This window comes from Mus pahari, chromosome 19 (assembly GCF_900095145.1).
Source record: "Mus pahari chromosome 19, PAHARI_EIJ_v1.1, whole genome shotgun sequence".
NCBI lineage: Eukaryota > Metazoa > Chordata > Mammalia > Rodentia > Muridae > Mus > Mus pahari.
In genome coordinates, this window is record NC_034608.1 from 68462282 (window position 1) to 68482771 (window position 20490).

Below are 20490 nucleotides of genomic sequence, written 5' to 3' on the forward strand. Positions count from 1 at the left end.
GTTCTTATAAGTGGTAGATATATTTTTACTAGGAATCATCAGTGGATTTGTTCTAAGATGCTCAGTCAAAAGGAAGTCAATACTCAGCTGAACATAAGACTCTTCCAAAAGAGTGCTCTGTCTAAGAGAGCAAAGGTATCCACCCATAATGCATTGCATCTCAGTTCAAGCCTTAGTAACGCAAAAAAAAAAGGCAAAAGTAAACTCTGTATGTGTAGAATACAGCTTATACTACAGTATTTCACTCAGAAAATTCACATACCCAAGAACTGGGGAGACAGAGCAATCCCTAAAGGAGTGAGGACCATCCCTCCCAAGGGACTCAATAGAAGAGTGAGAGAAGTCTTTACAGTCACTGAGTTACATTCAAAACAAGCATTGGCAAGCTAAATGGAACTATGGGGGAGAAGTTTTGAGTTGATGGTAATAAATGGAACAATTCACATGAAATATGGACAGATGCTGAATTTTGGTACTTAGAATTTTAAAAAGAATGAGAGCTTGAGTGCTAAAAATATGTTAAAAGAAAATTGACAGTTAATTGACATGATCATGGAAGAATATGACAGGTTTTGACTAAAAATATTTTCATGTTCATGACAACAGAGTACATTTAAATTTAGGAGGAGGAAGGGTTTAATTGAAGATTTATAATTTGATTCATGTCTTGGGGCCTTTGAGAAAGTTCTTAGTCAGGTGTGCATCAGCTCTTCTGCCTTACAGCACTAGTCAGAGGACCTTGAGATGAATCTGTATATAACATGCAAATATGCAAAGGACACAGGAATGTAGACAAATGAGGCGAACAAAAATATATTTACAGTGAATTATGGGAAGGATTATAGATGTCAAAAAATTCTGGGAAATATGGCATAGACATGTTCGGATCCTGGTAATATTGTATGGCTTATCAACAAAAGTATGTTAACCATCTGAACAAGTTTAAGTTGCTAGTCATGTACAAAAAAAAATAATTTTATTGGCAAACTTAATTCAGTAGACCAGAGAACTGTTATTCATTCTATGTTAAGGAAATTATAATACATAAATGGGGTTAAAATACTTGGACTAGGGGATGTGACTGAGTGGTCAAAGCACTTGCTGTGCAATCCAGAGGATTTGACTTCAGATTTCCAGACCCCACATGAAAAAAAAGATGAAAGAGAATAAGCATTTATGCTCTCAGCTTATACCTCCCAGGAGATATAGTACAAAGAATGATCACTTGAAGCCTGCATGCTCTATAAGTTGGGTGCCTACAGCCATGAAGAAAGAGATAGCCTGTCTCAGGCAAGTCGCAATGAAATGCTGGCATCCCTGACTGTCCTCTCACCTAAGCACATGTCATGGTGTTTGCAGTCTTGCACTTTCTCACAAAAATATATAAGTACACATACATCTCATAAAAATGTATCTATACCCACATATACATACACATACACACACAGCAAAAATATCACTAGAAAATTAGTTAACAAGGAGAGCCATCAAAGTTAAATGTGTCTATACATTTTTATTTAAAGGATATATAGCTGTATGTGTGTGTGTGTGTGTGTGTGTGTGTGTGCGTGTGTGTGTGTGTGTTTTGTGTGTATGCTTAATAGTGAAAATTAACTACAAGTGTGAAACCCATGACCTTTTTTCCACAAATAATAACATAGCTATTGAAGGTGAAATAATAACATAGCTATTGAAGGTGAAATTTGTTTACCTTTAAAATTATTATTTTCTATGAATACTTAATAAAATGTATGTAGACTGACTCTGATTTTCTTGTATAATTTGTACTAAAATTTCCCAAAATGCAAACCTATAATTGAAGACAGTTGAACTGATAAATTTGTTAAGTTCTATATTTTTGTAAAATCATAAAAATGATTTTATTAAGATATATAGCCATTATTAGTGGACTTATGTAGTCACAATGAAATGCTGGCATCCATGACTGTCCTCTGACCTATACACATGCCATAGTGCCCTCTCACCTATATATATTAGCTAACTTTTGACCCACGATAGAAGTTTTAATGATGAACAAAGCCAGAAAGTAAATTGAGACATTTTATGTATTAAAAGATTACCATGGTTGTATGCTCTGAAATCCTGTTTATTTTTCTAACCTTGTAGTTCTCCATTCTTGTTTTAAAGGGTCATTGTGTTCTGTGGGATAGATTGATAAAATAATCTCTCTGTATTACCTTAATTAAAACAAAAACTTCATGACTGCTTCAATTCTACCTAAACAAATCTACCCATTAATTGAACTGACATCACAAGGTGTTCATTCAGACGACTTGTTTCTCTTGTTTCTTTGCTAGCTAGGTAGCACACTTTATCAAACTATTAAGCTATCAAACTATCAAGCCCTTATTTTGAGTAATTACTTTTGGGATGTGTAATGAACAGAAACTTAGTCCTAGTATATCTCAATGCCAAATTTTTCCTCTTGTATTTAGTCATTAAATTTTTTCTTGTCTACACTTCTGCTATCGCTTACACTATCAAACTCTGAGAACTTTAATAAAATAATCCCATGCATTTGAAGAACTTCATTTATGCAGTCATGAATTATAGTGGTAATTATAATCAGAACAACAATAATTACTGTGGTAATGTCTGATATCTTCTGAACTCACATTCAATATTCTATTATGAACTCTTTTTTTTTTATAACAATGATACATATGATTCATCAAAAATCCATGAACCTTCCATGTCTTCCAGCCTTTAAACTGTTTCTGATGGGGCTCTATGATTGGCTTAGTTAACAGACTATAGGAAGTATTACTGCGTGTAAGTTCCCTTATGGAGCAGCTCTGTCCCATTGTGCTGTGGCCATCCCTATTTGCTCTTTCTGAGTGGACAATTGAAGCTATCTACAAATAGACCATGTAATGTCCACAAAGTATTATAAGCTAAAGTTTCAGTTCCTGAGGTAACAACAGGTAGAAGACATTCTCTAGTTTGCATTTTGTGATTTTTTGTGACTGAGAAATTAGTTTTTTTGTTTTTCTGTCAAGCCATTGTAATGAAACTTGGACGTGAGTGTACCCTAACTTTGCCAGATAAATATAGTGTATCTACAATCCCACTGAAAACAAAAAGGATTAGACACTGTATTAGTTTACCTACATGTGAAGAAATTAGAGCAAGAAGTGGGGATGAGTATTTTCCAGTACAAAACTCTCATTAGAAAATTACTGTATCAGTGTTCTTCAGAATCAGGATGATTAAAAACAGGTTGGGAAGGAGTTCAATGGGTACTTTTGAGTAAATTTTAGAAACATTTTATGACGGACTTGCTGTCAAAGGCACTATGTGAACTCTTATTAATTGTGATTCATTTTTAGCAGCCAAAGGAGATTATACACAAAATACTAAAGAAAATATCATTAATTAAGAAAACAGAATAAGAATTTAAATTTTTAATTGCTTTAAGGACAATAGAAGTATTATGAGCCATTTCCTCCATGATTTAATCGTAGCACGGAGAGACTTCTCCTGAGGTTCAAATGAGTGATGCAGAAAATTGCCCTTGGTCTTCTCACATGATGTATGAGGCAAGAGCTGTCCTTTTGTTTCAACTCTACCAACACAGAGAAATTTGGTAGAGTGGTGACAAATGAACAACATCAATCTACAAGGACAGCACTGCCAAGCCAGAGGAAATAACTGTGACATCATCATGAAACTGCTACAACAGCAGGACAGCTGACTCATCTCCTAAAGACACAGCTACCACTGAATACATTTAGGTATTTTTGTTAGTTTGCATTTACTGTCTCCTTTGTTTGCCCTTACTTGAAGGACTAAAAGCTGAATATAAGCACGAGGCTATGACCGCCCAACACATAGAATATTAAAACCCACTGTACCTGGAAAGGAGAAGTATAAAGTGATTAGGTTAGACTTAGAATTAACTGCCATTTACAGTAGCTGTATTTAACTCTTAAAATTGAATAGAGGTATTATAAGGCAGACTACCAAAACTTATAAATAATGTTGTGTTTGAAACATGACACTACTGTGCATCTGGGGTTGCTCAGAGACTCACCATGACCATGAAGACATATTAATAAGATGCTTTTATTTAGATAATGGCTTCAGGCTCCTGGCACCAGGCCTGCACATGAGAGTGCTTCCAAGAGGGACCTCTTTGCCATATCAGCCCAGTCTCTATAAAGGTAAAAAACACAAAATTATAATTTTGGGTCTCACAATTATCTTTTAGAGCAGAGTAATTAAGTTTGAATACAGAAGCATAAATAGCAGTTAGTCTTATGGACTACCACCTTGCAAGAATAGTACATTTGAGAGGATCAGTTCAGTTAAGAATAGTTTTCAATATCTTGGAAAAATGCAAGTTAGTTGCTAGGTAACTTGCACAAGTTTACATATGAGAGTCATTTTGAGAAACACACACACACACACACACACACACACACACACACACACACACACTCAGAGGTTAATTTAAGGCTTTAAAGACTTGAATGCAATATTAACCATCACAACACTAAAACTAAATAAGCAACTAGTATACAGCAATGTTTAAACGTCAGAAGGTAGAATTTTCATGTGCAAGATGATAAATACAGGGATGTTTGTTAGACATACTACAACCCTTACAAATTAAAATATATACAAGTAAAAATGATGCTCCTCTCATAGTTAATCAGATCCTGAAAGCTTTATTAACAGGTTGTTTTAAATTTTAGAATTAGAATTTCATTTGACTAGGCTACTCCTTTCTAATATTTTTGTCATGAAATTTACCTTTGCACTTCCTTTAGTCTGTTGTTACTTACTTCTGAGTTTGTTTGGCTTACTGAATTTTTCATGTTGTGTTCTATAACACATTTTTTAAAAATATTTTTGAAATCTTGTTTCTTTGATAACCTCTACTGTAGTATCTTGAGTTACTTTCTTTGATTCATTCAACGGATTGAGTTTCAATATCTTCATTGAGGTTTTCATATCCCTTTTAAAAGATATTCATGAATTCTATCTTGAAATCCTTGTGCTTCAACTAAACTTATTTTCTTGAGGTAAGTTATAATAGGATTACTGGCTTCTGAAGGAGGCTTTTGCCTTAAATGTTCTTCTTTGTTTTTTGGGACAATATATGGTATGTAGAGCTATGGTGCTTATGAGTGTAGATATGTATCCTCATTTTTGATGGTGAATGTAAAGTTATTTGATATTTTTACCTTAATGTGACAGATCATTGACCAAAAGAGGAATGATTGATTTTCAATTTTAAGACCATTTTTGGGTTTAAAATTCAGATTCTAAGTGGACTGAGCTATGAAGTTCCAGTTAATAGTCTGGATTAAGATGCCAAACAGTCCTGGTCTACACAGAGGAAGCTAGGCTAGTAAGTGAGGAAAATGAACTGACTTGAGTTGTCTAAAGTATCACTTGTGTTCTGGGTCTACACAGAGCGGCAGAGTCAGAACTTAGAGTCGCCTGGACACAGATGCCATCATGTTCAAAACAGTCAAGATATAATTGGAAGAGGCCCACAGCATGATGCTCTGTACACTGTAATATCCTCTAGACAAAACAGTATTGGGAGACAAGATGCAAGACACAGGTAGCTGCCGGCGTCCTGGCCAAGTGCTAAACTGTGGCATAACTTATACAGAACAGTTCTTCATGTCAGGGACAAGGCAAGATGATGGGCTATAAGGAGTGAGATTATTTTTAATATTGTAAAATGAAAATTACATTTGACATGCTAAGCATGTTGCCAAGGGAAAAGTGAAGATGGCATCCTGTAATAAAGTAAAGATAAGAGACAATGGACACATGCCTATATGCATGAAATGTATGTGTGCACATACATACATACATGCTCACATAGTTTTAAGTAAATTCTAAACTAAAAATCTAACTACTTACATTGTCATTTTTCAATATTTTCATTTGTGTTTAACGGGCTGTTGTTATACATTTATAAAGTTATTCTAAATGTGTGTTTTTACAGTACAACATGTATTGAAATTATTTGGAGTGCTATAACTACAGCCAGTCTAATTATTTTAGAAAACTTCTTAATTCTCTCTCCAATATAAGATGGGCTTTTCAAAGTAATGCATTTTTAATAACATAGCAGAGCACTCATGTATGGCCTATCTCTTTATGCATAAAAGAAGATAGCAATCGTTATATGCCATTAATTTAAGTATTTATCAATGCAATGAAATAAAAAGTCCCTAAAGCATTACTTATTTACCCTTAACAATGTTAAGATCAGTGCCATACACATCTATCATAAATTTCTGTGTAGCAATATTGTTGATAATAAAAGTTACTCAGGCAAAGCATATAACATCTGAAAAGACATTCTAAATTCCATATATTTGTGATGATTTGCCAAGCTTTATGCTTTTCTGGCTTTGTATCATATGAACTTTAAATTATCAAAGTTTTAAAACAATAATTCCTGTTAATTCTGTATTATGGAGATTGGCCTCTATTCTTACAACTTTCATGTAAACTTAGACCACTGCAGTGGTCTAAGACTCAGATTGATGTCCTTGGCATAGTATAGGTTACCAAGAGGGACTAGTATTTAAAATTTTTAAGAGCGTGTACATTATGGTATTAGTTGTCTTTGTTTCAATGAATTTTTTTGTATTTATCTCATTAGAATATTCCTTCTTTACGGATGGAACTTAATTCTTATGACTCAAATTTGAATGGCGAGTAGGAATATTTTGGAATTTGGAATGTTTGGTTGCTTATCATCTCCTTTCTGAGCAGAAACAATTGCTTAGGAGAGGGTTTCTTTTTATAGGTGACCAAACAGTCTGCACTGTGCTGAAAACTGCAGGGATACAGCTTTTGGGATTTGGCCCTCATGTTGTTGGGATTAAAAGAATGCCTTTGACTTGCCCATGATCCTGTAATCGATCACTTATCCATATTCCTCTAAATGTTCATAAGCTCAATAAACTCATTTATTCTAAAAGCCAGACTTGGTGGAATTATTGCTTCACTCTCTTCATGGTGTGCTATCTTGGGCAAACAGAATTTTGTTCACATCACTTCAAGAACTGTCACACAATGTGGAATGTTATATATCATAGACTGTTCTCAATTTCACTATGGAACTGAGGATGTCTTTGTACTCTTCGGGTTCTGGCCTCTCTACAGCCAGAATAGGGAGTTTAGGAGAACACCACCACATCAGCTCTCTATGTTGTTTTTAATTATGTTATATACATCTGAATTATATGTGACTTAAAGGAGACAAAAATCATAAAGACAACTAATACATTTCTTCATAAGTCCCTGTCACAGACATTAATTTTTACATAAATGGTGTGCCCCTGACAAGCGAAAAGCTAAAGTTAGCACTAAGAAAATGTTCCTATTACAAATTTGGATGGTGAGTTTACTAAAGCTTCCTCAAAAACTGTAATATGAACTGTGAAGTTCATAAATTTCAGGCTTCCTGATAGTATACCACCTCTCAGTTCAAAGGGAGAAGTAATGATTTAATGTTTAAAACCTAAGGTATAAAGCTCAATTGAGTACTTAACTTTATATTGCTCCTGAAAATGCAAGAATTTTATAGCTTAAGTGCAAGCCGGTGAAAAAGAAATCATAAATTAATTTTTCTTTAGTGTGGATGTGGAAAATGAAAGCACCGACTGGCCATAAAATGTTCTATTGGTTTTCATACTTTTCAATGAGATAAAGATTTTTTTTTTAAAAAAAAATGTGTTCATGATGAATGAATTGAAATGTGAGCTTCATTTAGCTGATTGAGGAAGAAACTGAACTTTTTAACATTAAGACGGTGGCTAGGCTAAGCAATAAAGCTTTTGAAATAAATGTAACTCAGGAAGAACATTTAATTTTTGTTAACAAAGTAATGTGACTCATATTTTAACTGCATTGATATATTGTTCATATTGACAATAATACACTGTGAAGATTCTCATGTAGATTTTGTGAAAGCTAGGAGAATTACAAGTGCTTTATAAAATATGTAATAGAGTGTGACTTTTCTTACCTGGAATGGAATTTATTGTAACTAAGTTGAATATATATATATTTTTTTTCCTCATTTTTCAAAATCAATATTTGGTGTGCTTATAATTGTTGAAATGTATGTATGACTTGTAATTCATGTTGTGCTGATTGAATATTTGTTTATTTTCATAAAGAAGTGTATGAATTAAAAAACAGACTCATGAATTGCAAGAATGAAGCACAGTATTTCCTCAAAGAATTGTATATATATATATATATATATATATATATATATATATATATATATATTCAATAATATTATTTGGACATTAATTCTTATGCAATATTTTAATCCCAAGTACAATTTGAGATATCTTATCTCCTTTGTTGTTTGCCTTATCCTTTGCTCAACCATTATTTTTTCTAGTCTATGTATTTCAATTATATTTGCTATGCTTTGGTCTCTATGGAAAGTTTAGAGCCCTACATGTGCCACTATTACAGGATGGTAGAACTTTCATTGAATGGAACATTGTAGGATGACAATAGTTAGCTGAGGGTGTGTTCTTTGAGGAAATACTGTGTTTCATTCTTGCAATTCATGAGTCCATTTGTTAATTCATGCGCTCTCTTTTACGAAAATAAATGAATATTCGATCAACACAACATGAATTACAAATCAAACATACATTTCAATAGTTATAAGGACACCAAATATTGATTTTGAAAAAACGAGGAAAACTTTTATCAGGATAGTTTTTAAGAAATACATTTGTAGAATGAGGCCATTAAAACTAGAATTGCTGGAATGGAATACTCAGAGTAATTGGTCACCTACAAAAATTCTCTTAGCGAAATATCTATATTATGTATTCACACAAAAGTATTAGATGTATACCTATGTCAGACACTAAATTTGTACACAAATCCATAAAACTTTTTACAAATATATTGTGTTGTATAACAAAATATAAATGTATATGAATATATTTTGTCATATAAAAATAACACTGAGTGATTTTTCAATGACTTTAATATGAGAACAAGTATCTATATATAAATGAAATATTATTAGGTGTTATTCCAAAACATCTGTTACAAATTAGCAAAAATATAGTCTTGACTGTATGAGGATGGAACCTAGGGAACCACACAACTTGGACAAGCACTCTCTCATCGAGGAATCTTCATACAGTCTAAAACACCCATGCATGCATGCATGCATACATACATACACACACACACACACACACACACAAATTATAACAATGCAATAATCAGCTACTTCTTCACCACCTATTTCTATGTATATATTATACATATTCATATGTTTTATGCATAAATATTTTATAGAGATTATATATAATTTTTGAAGAATTAAAATATGAATTTTATATTGATTTCTAAGTTATCGTTAAGATCTATGACTCTAAATAACAGACAATGTATATAAAGGATCTATTTTCGCTTTTGTTTTATATCATATGCATGCTGCTAGAACATTTTCTTATCATTTCTTATTACTGCTCCTTATGTTTCTCCTTCTACCTATTATTTTCTCTTCTATTGCTTTCTTTTGGACCAACATTGTGGTATGCTTCTGCTAAATTAATAAGTTTCCATTGTTTTTTTTTTGAGTAATATATATTTGGTAAAAACTAGGATATACCGTGATATTAGTATATTTAGATAACGTATACATGCAGTAATTGTGATTTTTTTCACATTTCGAGACAGGATTTCTCTGTATAGCCCTGGCTGTACTGGAACTCACTTTGTAGACCAGGCTGGCCTCAAACTCCAAAATCTACCTGCCTTGGCTTCCTGAGTGCTGGGATTAAAGGCATGCACCATCATGCCCGGCTTCCAAATATATTCTTAATTTTAAGTTCTCTTTGTAGATTTTTAAGGTTGTAAAAGCCTGCAAGTTTCCCCATATATATATAAGGCTTTGTCCTTTTTATAAGTCAATGTGAGATTTTATTTATCATTTTTGCAGAAGTTTTCTCAGCTTCAATTAAGGAAATTATAAGCAGCAAAAGAATAGATTGTCTTAGTAATAGTAACCTAGATACTAATGCTCATGCCAGCAAGATTCTGCTGAAGGGATCCTGATATTGCGGCCTCTTATGAGGCTATGCCAGTGCCTGGCAAACACCGAAGTGGATGTTCACAGTCAGCTATTGGATGGAACACAGGTTCCCCAATGGAGGAGCTAGAGAAAGTACCCAAGGAACTGAAGGGGGCTGCAACCCTGTAGGTGGAACAACAATATGAACTAACCAGTACCCCCTGAGTTTGTGTCTCTAGCTGCATATGTAGCAGAAGATGGCCTAATCGACCATCATTGGGAAGAGAGGCCCCTTGGTCTTGCAAACTTTATATGACTCAGCACAAGGGAAGGCCTGGGCCAAGTAGTGGGAGTGGGTGGGTAGGGGAGCAGGGGCAGGGGGGTATAGGGAACTTTCAGGATAGCATTTGAAATGTAAATACAGAAAATAAAGTAAATAAAAAAAAAAGAGTTATAGAAATAGTATTGTCTTAGGAATTTTGCTCTGAAAAAACACCATGACTAAGGCAAATCTTATAAACTACAACATTTAATTGGGCCCAGCTTACTGTTTCAGGGGTTTAGTCCATTATCATGATGGTGGGAAGCATGCTAGCATCCAGGCATACATGGTGATGGAGGAGCTGAGAGTTCTACATCTTGATCTTAAGGCAGCCAAGAGAAGACTGGAGTTCCCACTAGGCATAGCTTGCACATCAGAAGCATCAGTCTGCTCCTATGATTATACACTTCTGTTAACAAGCCACATGTCCTCCAACAAGGTCATACCTTCTAAGACTGTCACTCCTTATGGCACAAGAATTCAGTCACATAAATCAGAGAGGCCAAACAATTCAAACCACCACAATTATATTCTTCAGAAGGTCCATTCTAATAGATGGTACCTGTTAAAGAACTATCAATTGCACCTTACCTTCTAATTTACAAATTCAGCAGTTTTCACAAGGTTGATATATGATAGTGTTAACATCTAATGACTAACAAGTAAAAAACTCTTAGTTTCTTCAAAGTGAAGATGATAATATATTTTTAGTACAAGTTACTTTGTGTTATTTTCGTCTTTTATTTATTTATTTATTTTTTACATTCCAGATTTTCTCACCTCGCCCATGCCACCCTATGACTCTTCAACATCCCAGTCCTCCTCCCCACCCCCCTATCCACAAGAGAATGACCCTTTCTTACACCCACCCAACCAGACTTCTAAACACCCTGGGGTGTCCAATACTGTGAGGGTTAGGTGCATCTTCTCTGACTGAACCCAGACCCAGCAGTCCTCTGCTCTATATGTGTTGGGGCCTCATAACAGCTGGTCTATGCTGTCTGGTTGGTGGTCCAGTGTTTGAGAGATCTTCGGGGTCCAGGATAATTGAGACTGTTGGTCGTTTTACAAAGTGGCCCTCCACTTCAGCTTCTTCTAGCCTTTCCCTAATTTAGCCATAGCTGTCAGCAGCTTCTGTCCATGAGTTGGGTGCAAATATCTGCCTCTGACTTTCAACTCTTTGTTAGGTCTTCTGGAGTGTAGTCATGATAGGTCCCTTTTTTGTGAGTGCTCCATAGCCTCAGTAATAGTGTCAGGCTTTGGGGCTTTCCCTGGAGCTGGATCACACTTTGGGCCAGTAACTTGACCTTGTTTTCCTCAGGTTACTCTTAATTTCCATTCCTGCAGTTCTTTTAGATGAGAACAATTATGGGTCAGAGTTTTGACTGTGGGATGGTAACCCCTTCCCTCACTTGATTCCCTGTTTTCATGCTGGAGGTGGGCTCTGTAAGTTCCTTCTCCCTACTGTTGGGCATTTCCTGGAAGGTACCCTTTGAGTCCTGAGAGTATCTCACTTTCCAGGTTTCTGGTGCACTCTGGAGGGTCCTCCCAACCTCCTACCTCCTGCCTATTTCCATTCTTTCTACTGGCCCACAGGGCTTCAGTTCTTTTCCCTCACCCAATACTAGACCCAGTTCCCCTCTCCCCCTGCCCCATTCCCTTTCCCTCCCAGGTGTCTCCCTCCTTCCTTATGATTGGCTTCTTTTCCCTCCCAAGTTGGACTGAGGTGTCCTCACTTGGATCATTCAGCTTGTTGACTTTTTAAGTTCTGTGGATTATATCTTGGGTATTCTGTAATTTTTTGAGGGGTAGCTAGTATCTACTTATTAGTGAGTACATACCATGCATGTCTTTTGGGTCTGAGTTAACTCATTCAAGATAATATTTTCTAGTTCCATCCATTTGCCTGCAATACTCAGGATATCGTTTTTCTTAACAGCTGAGTACTGAGTACAGTATTCTACTGTGTAAATGAACCAAATTTTCTGTATCCATTCTTCTGTTGTGGGACATCTGGTTTGTTTCCAGCTTCGGGTGATCACACACAAGGCCACTATGAACATAGTGAAACATGTGCTCCTGTGTCATGGTAGGTCATCTTTTGGGTATATTCCCAAGAGTGTTATTGCTGGGTCTTCAAATAGATCCATTTCCAATTTTCTGAGGAACCTCCAGACTGATTTCCAGAGTGGTTGCACCAGTTTGCAATCCCACCAGCAATGGAGGAGTATTCCTCTTTCTCCACATCCTCGCCAACATGTGCTGTCCCCTGAGGTTTTGATCTTAGCCATTCTGATTGATGTAAGATGGAATCTCTGGGTTGTTTTGATTTGCATTTCTCTGATCACTAGGGACTTTGAACATTTCTTTAGGTGCTTCTCAGCCATTTGAGAATCCTCTGTTGTGAACTTTCAGTTTAATTCTATACCCCACTTTTTGTTTGGGTTGCTTGGTATTTTTGGTGGTTAGCTTGTTGAGTTCTTTATATATTTTGGATATTATCCCTCTATCAAATGTAGGGTTAGTGAAGTTTTTTGCCTAATCTGTAGGTTGCCAATTTGTCTTATTGACTATGTCCTTTGCCTTACAGAAGCTTTCTAGTTTCGTGAGGTCCCATTTATCAATTCCTGTTCTGTTTAGGAAATTTCCCCTTGTGCCAATGACTTCTACAGATTGATTGAATGTATCTGGTTTTATGTTGAGGTCCTTGATTGATTTAGACTTGAGCTTTGTGCAAGGTGACAAATATGGGTCTATTTTCATTTTTCTACATACAGACAACAAGTTAGACCACCAACATTTATTGAAGATGCTTTCTTTTTTCCATTGTGTATTTCTGGTGTCTTTTTTCAAAGTACCAGTTTTACTAGAATACAAAATGTGAGCTAAGGCTGTGGTTCATGCAGTCATTATAGTTACTTAAATATTATATTCATTGACAAGTAGATTTATAAATTACAAGGTAAGAAAGGGCATACAAAGTTTGAAATCTAGTTTAGAATGTCATTAGGTGACTACCTTGACTTATTTTTTAACATCCATAACACTTTCATATTCTTCAAACAAAATACTTACCTGATTATAATGTTTCATTAATAGACTTCCTCAAACTGCTTATTATAAAATTCTACATGTTAAAAAAGATCAATCTTGCCTCAATGATTATAATAAAGCCCAGCATAAAGACATATTTCATTATTTTAAATGAAAACCATAGAGTTTAATTTCATATTTTTTTAAATTCTGGAAAAGTATTTAAAAATAAATTTAAAATAATTTCACATATATATCTGTAATGTAGAATGTATAATTTTCAACCTATATGTAACTTAGAGTTACATCAATATGAATACAATTTAAAGTTTTATATGGCTATGGTATATTTGGATAACAATTTTACAACGTTGTCTAGTAAAATGTAGCATTTTTCATTTCACCACAACGATCTCTCCACTTCTCACACCCTCCCCCCACAGGTCATATTGTTCCTGTCTTTCCCAAATCCACTCTTCATCCTTTTTCCTCCAGTAAGAAGCACGCCTCCAAGAACTAGAAACTGTTTCTTTTCATGTTAAATTTAATCATCTTTTTTATTCTAATTAGCGTTTTCCAGCATTGTGTTCTTTAGTGGCTCAAAAAAATGAACAATGTCTTTCTACCAATTTTAAGGCATTTAAGGGGTATTTTATTGTTTTCTAAATATTATATTGCAACAGATGCATAAATATGCCATTAAACTCTAGTTCCTTACATTTTATTCAACTTCTGATTCTGTTTTCTCTTTGGCTTTAGGAAAACACAGAAGCTGAACAAATGAAGCACTTTAAAAACTATTAATCTACATAGAAGACCTCAACCAAGTGAGCTTCTACCTAGAAATACTTACATACACCTAGAGTGTAATAAGTTGTTTGAATCATGGGGAAGTTTTGGTGACATCAACACAGATTTTTGTACATGGCTTTTTGAATCAAGCTATTACTCATTTAATTAAGTTCATGACCTGTAAGAAAACTCATAGCTACCATATGTGATATGAAGGCTAGCAAGAAATAGGTAGGCACATCGATTTTCATTTATTTCAATTATGAAATTTCAAAGAAAATAGAATTGTGATATCTTTCTCAAAACACAGTACGTGAGGTCAGATCTGATGTTAATAGTTACAATCATATGCAAAATTAGAGAAATGTTGTCATTTTAAACAATATTTAACTTTCCATAGAGTGTGAAAAATATAAAATTTTATTAGATATATACTCTTTCATTTGCTTCTACAAACTATACTAGAATATTCAACTTTGATTAATATAATTGCTTCTTTTAACAAGATATGTTGTTACCTTGGAGTGAACAAGAAAACCTTCTACAGTCTTTATTAATTTATAGGATTCATACATTCTTATTCTTTATTTTAAAATTGACCTTTATAAAATTATAATTTTATGCTTATATTTTAAATTTATATTACATATAATTTAAGTGAAAATTAAATGGTTCTTGGCCTAGTTATCTTGAAACAGAAATTCTTGGGCAAATGGATGTGTCTGGAGGATATCATCCTTAGTGAGGTAACCCAATCACAAAAGAAGTCACTAGATAGGCACTCACTGATAAGCGGATATTAGCCCAGAAACTTAGAATACCCAAGATACATTTTGCAAAACACAAGAAAACCAAAAAGGAAGACCAATCGTGTGGATACTTCATTCCCTCTTAGAATAAGGAACAAAATACCCATGAAAGGATATAGGTACAGAGACAAAATTTATAGCTAAGATGAAAGGATGGACTATCCAGAGACTACTCCATCTGGGGATCCATCCCATCATCAGCCACTAAACCCAGATGCTAATGCACATGCCAGCAAGATTCTGCTGAAGGGACCCTGATGTAGTGGCCTTTTGTGAGGCTATGCCAGTGCCTGGCAAACACCAAAGTGGATGCTCACAGTCAGCTATTAGATGGAACACAGGTCCCCCAATGGAGGAGCTAGAGAAAGTCCACAAGGAGCTGAAGGGGATGCAACCCTGTAGGAGGAACAACAATATGAACTAACCAGCACCCCCAGAGCTTGTGTTTCTAGCTGCATATGTAGCAGAAGATGGCCTAATCGACCATCATTGGGAAGAGAGGCCCCTTGGTCTTGCAAACTTATATGACTCAGCACAGGGGAAGGCCAGGGCCAAGAAGTGGGAGTGGGTGGGTAGGGGAGCAGGGGTGGGGGGAGGGTATGGGGAACTTTCAGGATAGCATTTGAAATGATAATAAAGAAAACATTCAGAAAAAAAATGAAAGAAACAGAAAACTTTTAAAGTACAGCAGAGAAAACAGACCAATGTAAGCTTTTTGTGACATAGTATTATGTAGCTGTGGCTTGTCTTGATCCTCTTGGATTGCTAAAGGTGACCTTGAACTCGTAATCCTTTTGTTTCCAACACTCAAGAACTGGGATATTCCTGTATTGGAATACAGGACTAGGTCACCATGTTAAGTTATAGCTTATATTTTACTAGGAAGAGCCCTATTTTAAGTCTGTCCAAGTGCAACTCTAAGAGATAGCCCACCTGTGAGAGATAGCCCAGTCTAAGCCAATCACATCAGAGATGTAACTAATAGTCAAGTCTCATCTACCAAATTCCTGTGTGTGTGTGTGGGTCTGTGCCCATTTGTGTGCCTGTGTGTATGCGCGTGTGTGTGCCTCTGTGTGGGTATGTGTATACAGATCTATTTACTCTGAAAACCACTAATCTTAGTTCACGCTTTGTTACTAGAATTGAATACTACAGACAGGGCAATTTGTGAAAAGCTTCATTTCTGAATCCTGGAGTCGGGGAAGCCTATTGTGAAGAGTAGACAAGTGAGGCATTCTGTCTTAATGGTAGCACAACAGAAGACAGAGTATGTTACAGCACCTCAGAGAGAGCACTAGTGGAAAGGAAAACAGACTCAAAATAACTCAGTCCTAATCTGTTCCTTTAAAAACTACCTCTTGTCATTATGATGACATTAATTCATTTGTGGGAGCTTTAATACATCTCTTCCATGAGCATTACAGTTTCAATTAAATGTCAACCTAAATTTTGGATTGTGTATTAAGAGATTATGTTAAATCTCTGTATATACACACGCATCTAGTTATATAGTTACCTACACTCATAATCACATTCCTCTCTATAAACTTCTCTGCATGTTCTTTCTAGGCAAACATGAATGATGCCCTTCTGCATGTTTTATGTACATTTCCTAATTATTATATTTCACCTAGTGTGCCTCCATGTTATTTTGTTATAATCTATACCATGTTCAAGAAAAGTCTTGTTTTCTACTCTATTGTTCATAAGATGGCAAGGACTCAAAATCTATCAGTAGAAACAACTAAACTAATATTTACTATTTGGCATTCTGTTTTCAATTTTATTTCCTAGTGACACACAGGTATGGGGGAACATATCACAACTCAAGTATTCTTATTGTATCTCTAGGAGGAGTTACAGTATATATGAATTAGATATCTAGATCAAGCCATTAGGTTAAATGATATGCATAATCTTAATGTACAAAGTGATAAAAATTTGTTTCCGGTCAAAATCACAAAGTTGTTGGTATGTCTAAGTATAAAATTTTTGAGCTTGAGGCAATAGTTACCTTATAAAGTCTTATCAATCATATATTTCATATTAATTATCAGAAAGAACTAGAAAAATGCATCATATAAAAGTACAATCTGAATTTAAACATGTAATTAATATGCTTTGATAATTTTGATATACAGAGATTCATAGTATTGCTTATCTCCTTAGAGCTAAAATAAGCTTTTATTCATGTATAAAATTTTCTTTGTACTTAAGAATTATTCATTCTAATTTATTATTTATGACACTTTTATTTTCTTTATTTCTGTTGCCATTTTGATGTAGTTCTTTCATCTTGCTTTGTTTTGTTTCATATGTATAATTAACAACTTTTGAGTAAGGTTACTTTCTGTGTTTTCATAAATTTTTGCTTATGGGTATTATATTGCATAAAAATCATTCATTAAATATATTTATAAGACTAAATATTCAAATATATAATTTCATGTTTATAAATTATATGCTTAATTTTATTTTTATATTAATTTTTCTGTCAGATAATCTTAAATTATTCACAACAATTATGCAGAGGTTTACCCTAAGGTATCCTGGCTTATAACTGTTTACACAAATATAATTATTAATCTTGATACTTTCATACCAAGGATATCAATTTGACTTGAAATAGTATGTAAAACAATTTTTATTGATCTGTTAGTCTATTTTAAGATTTAATCTGTAGCAATGCTATGTTCTTTAACATAATAAGTTAATGTAACTAAACTTTGGTTCAAAATTACTAAACATTAGTCACTTGTCATTATAATACTTATGCCTGAAATAATATTCCAAATGATCTTATCAAATGTTATGGATAGATTTTATTACATAGGTAACAATAAGAAAACAGATATTAAATACCCTGTGTTAAATTCAATAAAGAAGAAATGCCAGGCTCTGTGATTTCACTATGAACTTCTATTATATAATATTATACTCCATATGAGAGATAATGGATGTAGTGAATTAATTTAAATCATTGTATAAATAAATTATACATAATTATGTTTTAAATAACCTATTAGGAAGTAACATATGTTCCTTATCCAATCAATACTTTGAAAACTGACTGCATTCTGCGGTAAATTGTAGGAAAACTGGGAAGATACTGTCTCAGACACTAAATCAACTGGTGTAAGAAAATTACCACATCCAAATTACCCTAAAAGCCATAGTATCTTAGTGTCCTTATTTCACCTCTCTCCTTCCATGATATTATTCTAAGCGCAGTGCCAATATATTTGCAAACTTCCTAACATTGGGCAGAGGAAGCAGAAGAAGCAATGATTGGACTGTTTCCATTCACCAAGGGAACCTGAGGCCTAGGCTGTGTTTTGTCTAATGGGAATAGGCAAGTTGCAGGCATATCACATCCTCAGATATTTGTACTCATATACTTTACATAGGCATGCGAAACGCTGACTGAGACCTGAAGGAGAAGCTAGATGAAATTCTTGGAAACCTAAATATTTAAAATTTGCTATGTGTGAGAGAAAATCACCCCCCCACACACACACATACATTCGCACTTATGCCTAGCAAGAGCTGACATCCAGAAACAAAACTGGATATCTCCAAACTTCTTCCTGGCTGATCCCAAACTAGAAAATACCTAGGCAATTAGTGAGCACCAAGATGGTTTTCTAAAGATGAAAAACACTAATCCCTCCTTAAAAATCCATGAGGCATAAAGACGAATGAAAAAAAACATTAAAACATAACAGCACAGAATAGAAAAAGTCCCATTTGAAAACCTGGGTATACAAGAAAATGGTCTTAAAACAATTATATTTTCTATTGTCAAAACATTAAAAGGACACCTGGGCATAGAGTCTTGGGAAATGTGAAATATAAAAACAAGAATATCAGCCAAAGGATATTAAAAATAACTAAAAAGAAATTCTCAAGAAAATGGGTGCAGCACACTTGCTCTTTGAGGAAGAACCCAAAAATATACAGTGGAAAAAAAGAAAGCATCTGCACTAAATGGTGCTGGTCTAACTGGCTGTTTGTATGTAGAAAAATGAAAATAGACCCATATTTGTCACCTTGCACAAAGCTCAAGTCCAAATCAATCAAGGACCTCAAAATAAAACCAGATACAATCAATCAGTCAATAGAAGATTAAGTGGGAAAGAGCATTGAACTCATTGGCACAGGGGGAAATTTTCGTAAACAGAACTCATGCTCTAAGATCAGGAATTGATAAATGGAACCTCATGAAACTGGAAAGCTTCTGTAAGGCAAAGGACATAGTCAGTAAGACAAATCGGCAACCTACAGATTGGGAAAAAAACTTCACTAACTCAACATCGTATAAAGCGCTAATATCCAAAATATATAAAGAACTCAAGAAGCTAACCACCGGAAAAAAAAAAAAATCAAACAACGTAATCAAAAAATGGGGTATAGAACGAAACTGAGAATTCACAACAGAAGAATCTGGAATGGCTGAGAAGCACCTAAAGAAATATTCAAAGTTCTTAGTGATCAGAGAAATGCAAATCAAAAAGACCCTGAGATTACACCTTACACTAATCAGAATTGCTATGATCAAAACCTCAGGTGACAACACAGTTGGGAAGGGTATGGAGAAAGAGGAACACTCCTCCATTACTTGTGGGACTGCAAACTAGTACAACTTCTCTGGAAATCAATTTGGAGGTTCCTGAGAAAATTTGAAATAGATCTACCTGAAAACCCAGAAATAACACTCCTGGGAATATATCCAAAAGAAGTCTCACCATGCTATAGGGGCAAGTCTTCTACTATCATGACTGCCCTTTTAGAGACCCAACAAGCAGCCAAAAGTGTCAGATGCAGTTATTTGCACCCAATCAATGGGCAGAAGCTGCTGACATCTGTGGTTGAATTAGGGGAAAGATGGAATAAGCTGAGGAGTAGAGCTAACCTGTAGGAGGACCAGTATTCTCAATTAACCTCCACCCCAGTGATCTCTCAGATATTGTAACACCAACTGTTGGGTCTCGCCCGCCTCCACTGGCAACTCTCCCTCTAAGCATGGTATTGCGCCCCTTACAGACACGCTAAGAGTTGCTCCCCGGATCAGCCGGAATACAGCGTCTTCAGACCGCCCACTGTCAACGCCCACTCATCGCCCGGACCAATCGTCACCGCCCTCTCATTGGACCCACCTTCTGGACACAGCTCCGCTCTGGATCGGATCACGCCATTGAGACATTGAGAGAATGCGACATTGAGAGAGACACAGCAGAAACAATGGGACATGAGGGAGAGTGTTGGGATCTCCTGTGTGTAATTAATAAATAATGTTTCTTCCTTGTAGCTCATCCCTATCTTAGGAAGTTTAGCTCTTCAGTACGAACCCAGTCCAAGGTGTTTTCTGCCCACNCAGACACGGCGCCTGTGGCGTGATGCAGAAACACACAACCAACCAGGCAGCATACATCAGCTGATATGAGGCCCCCCAACACATATACAGCAGAGGACTGCTA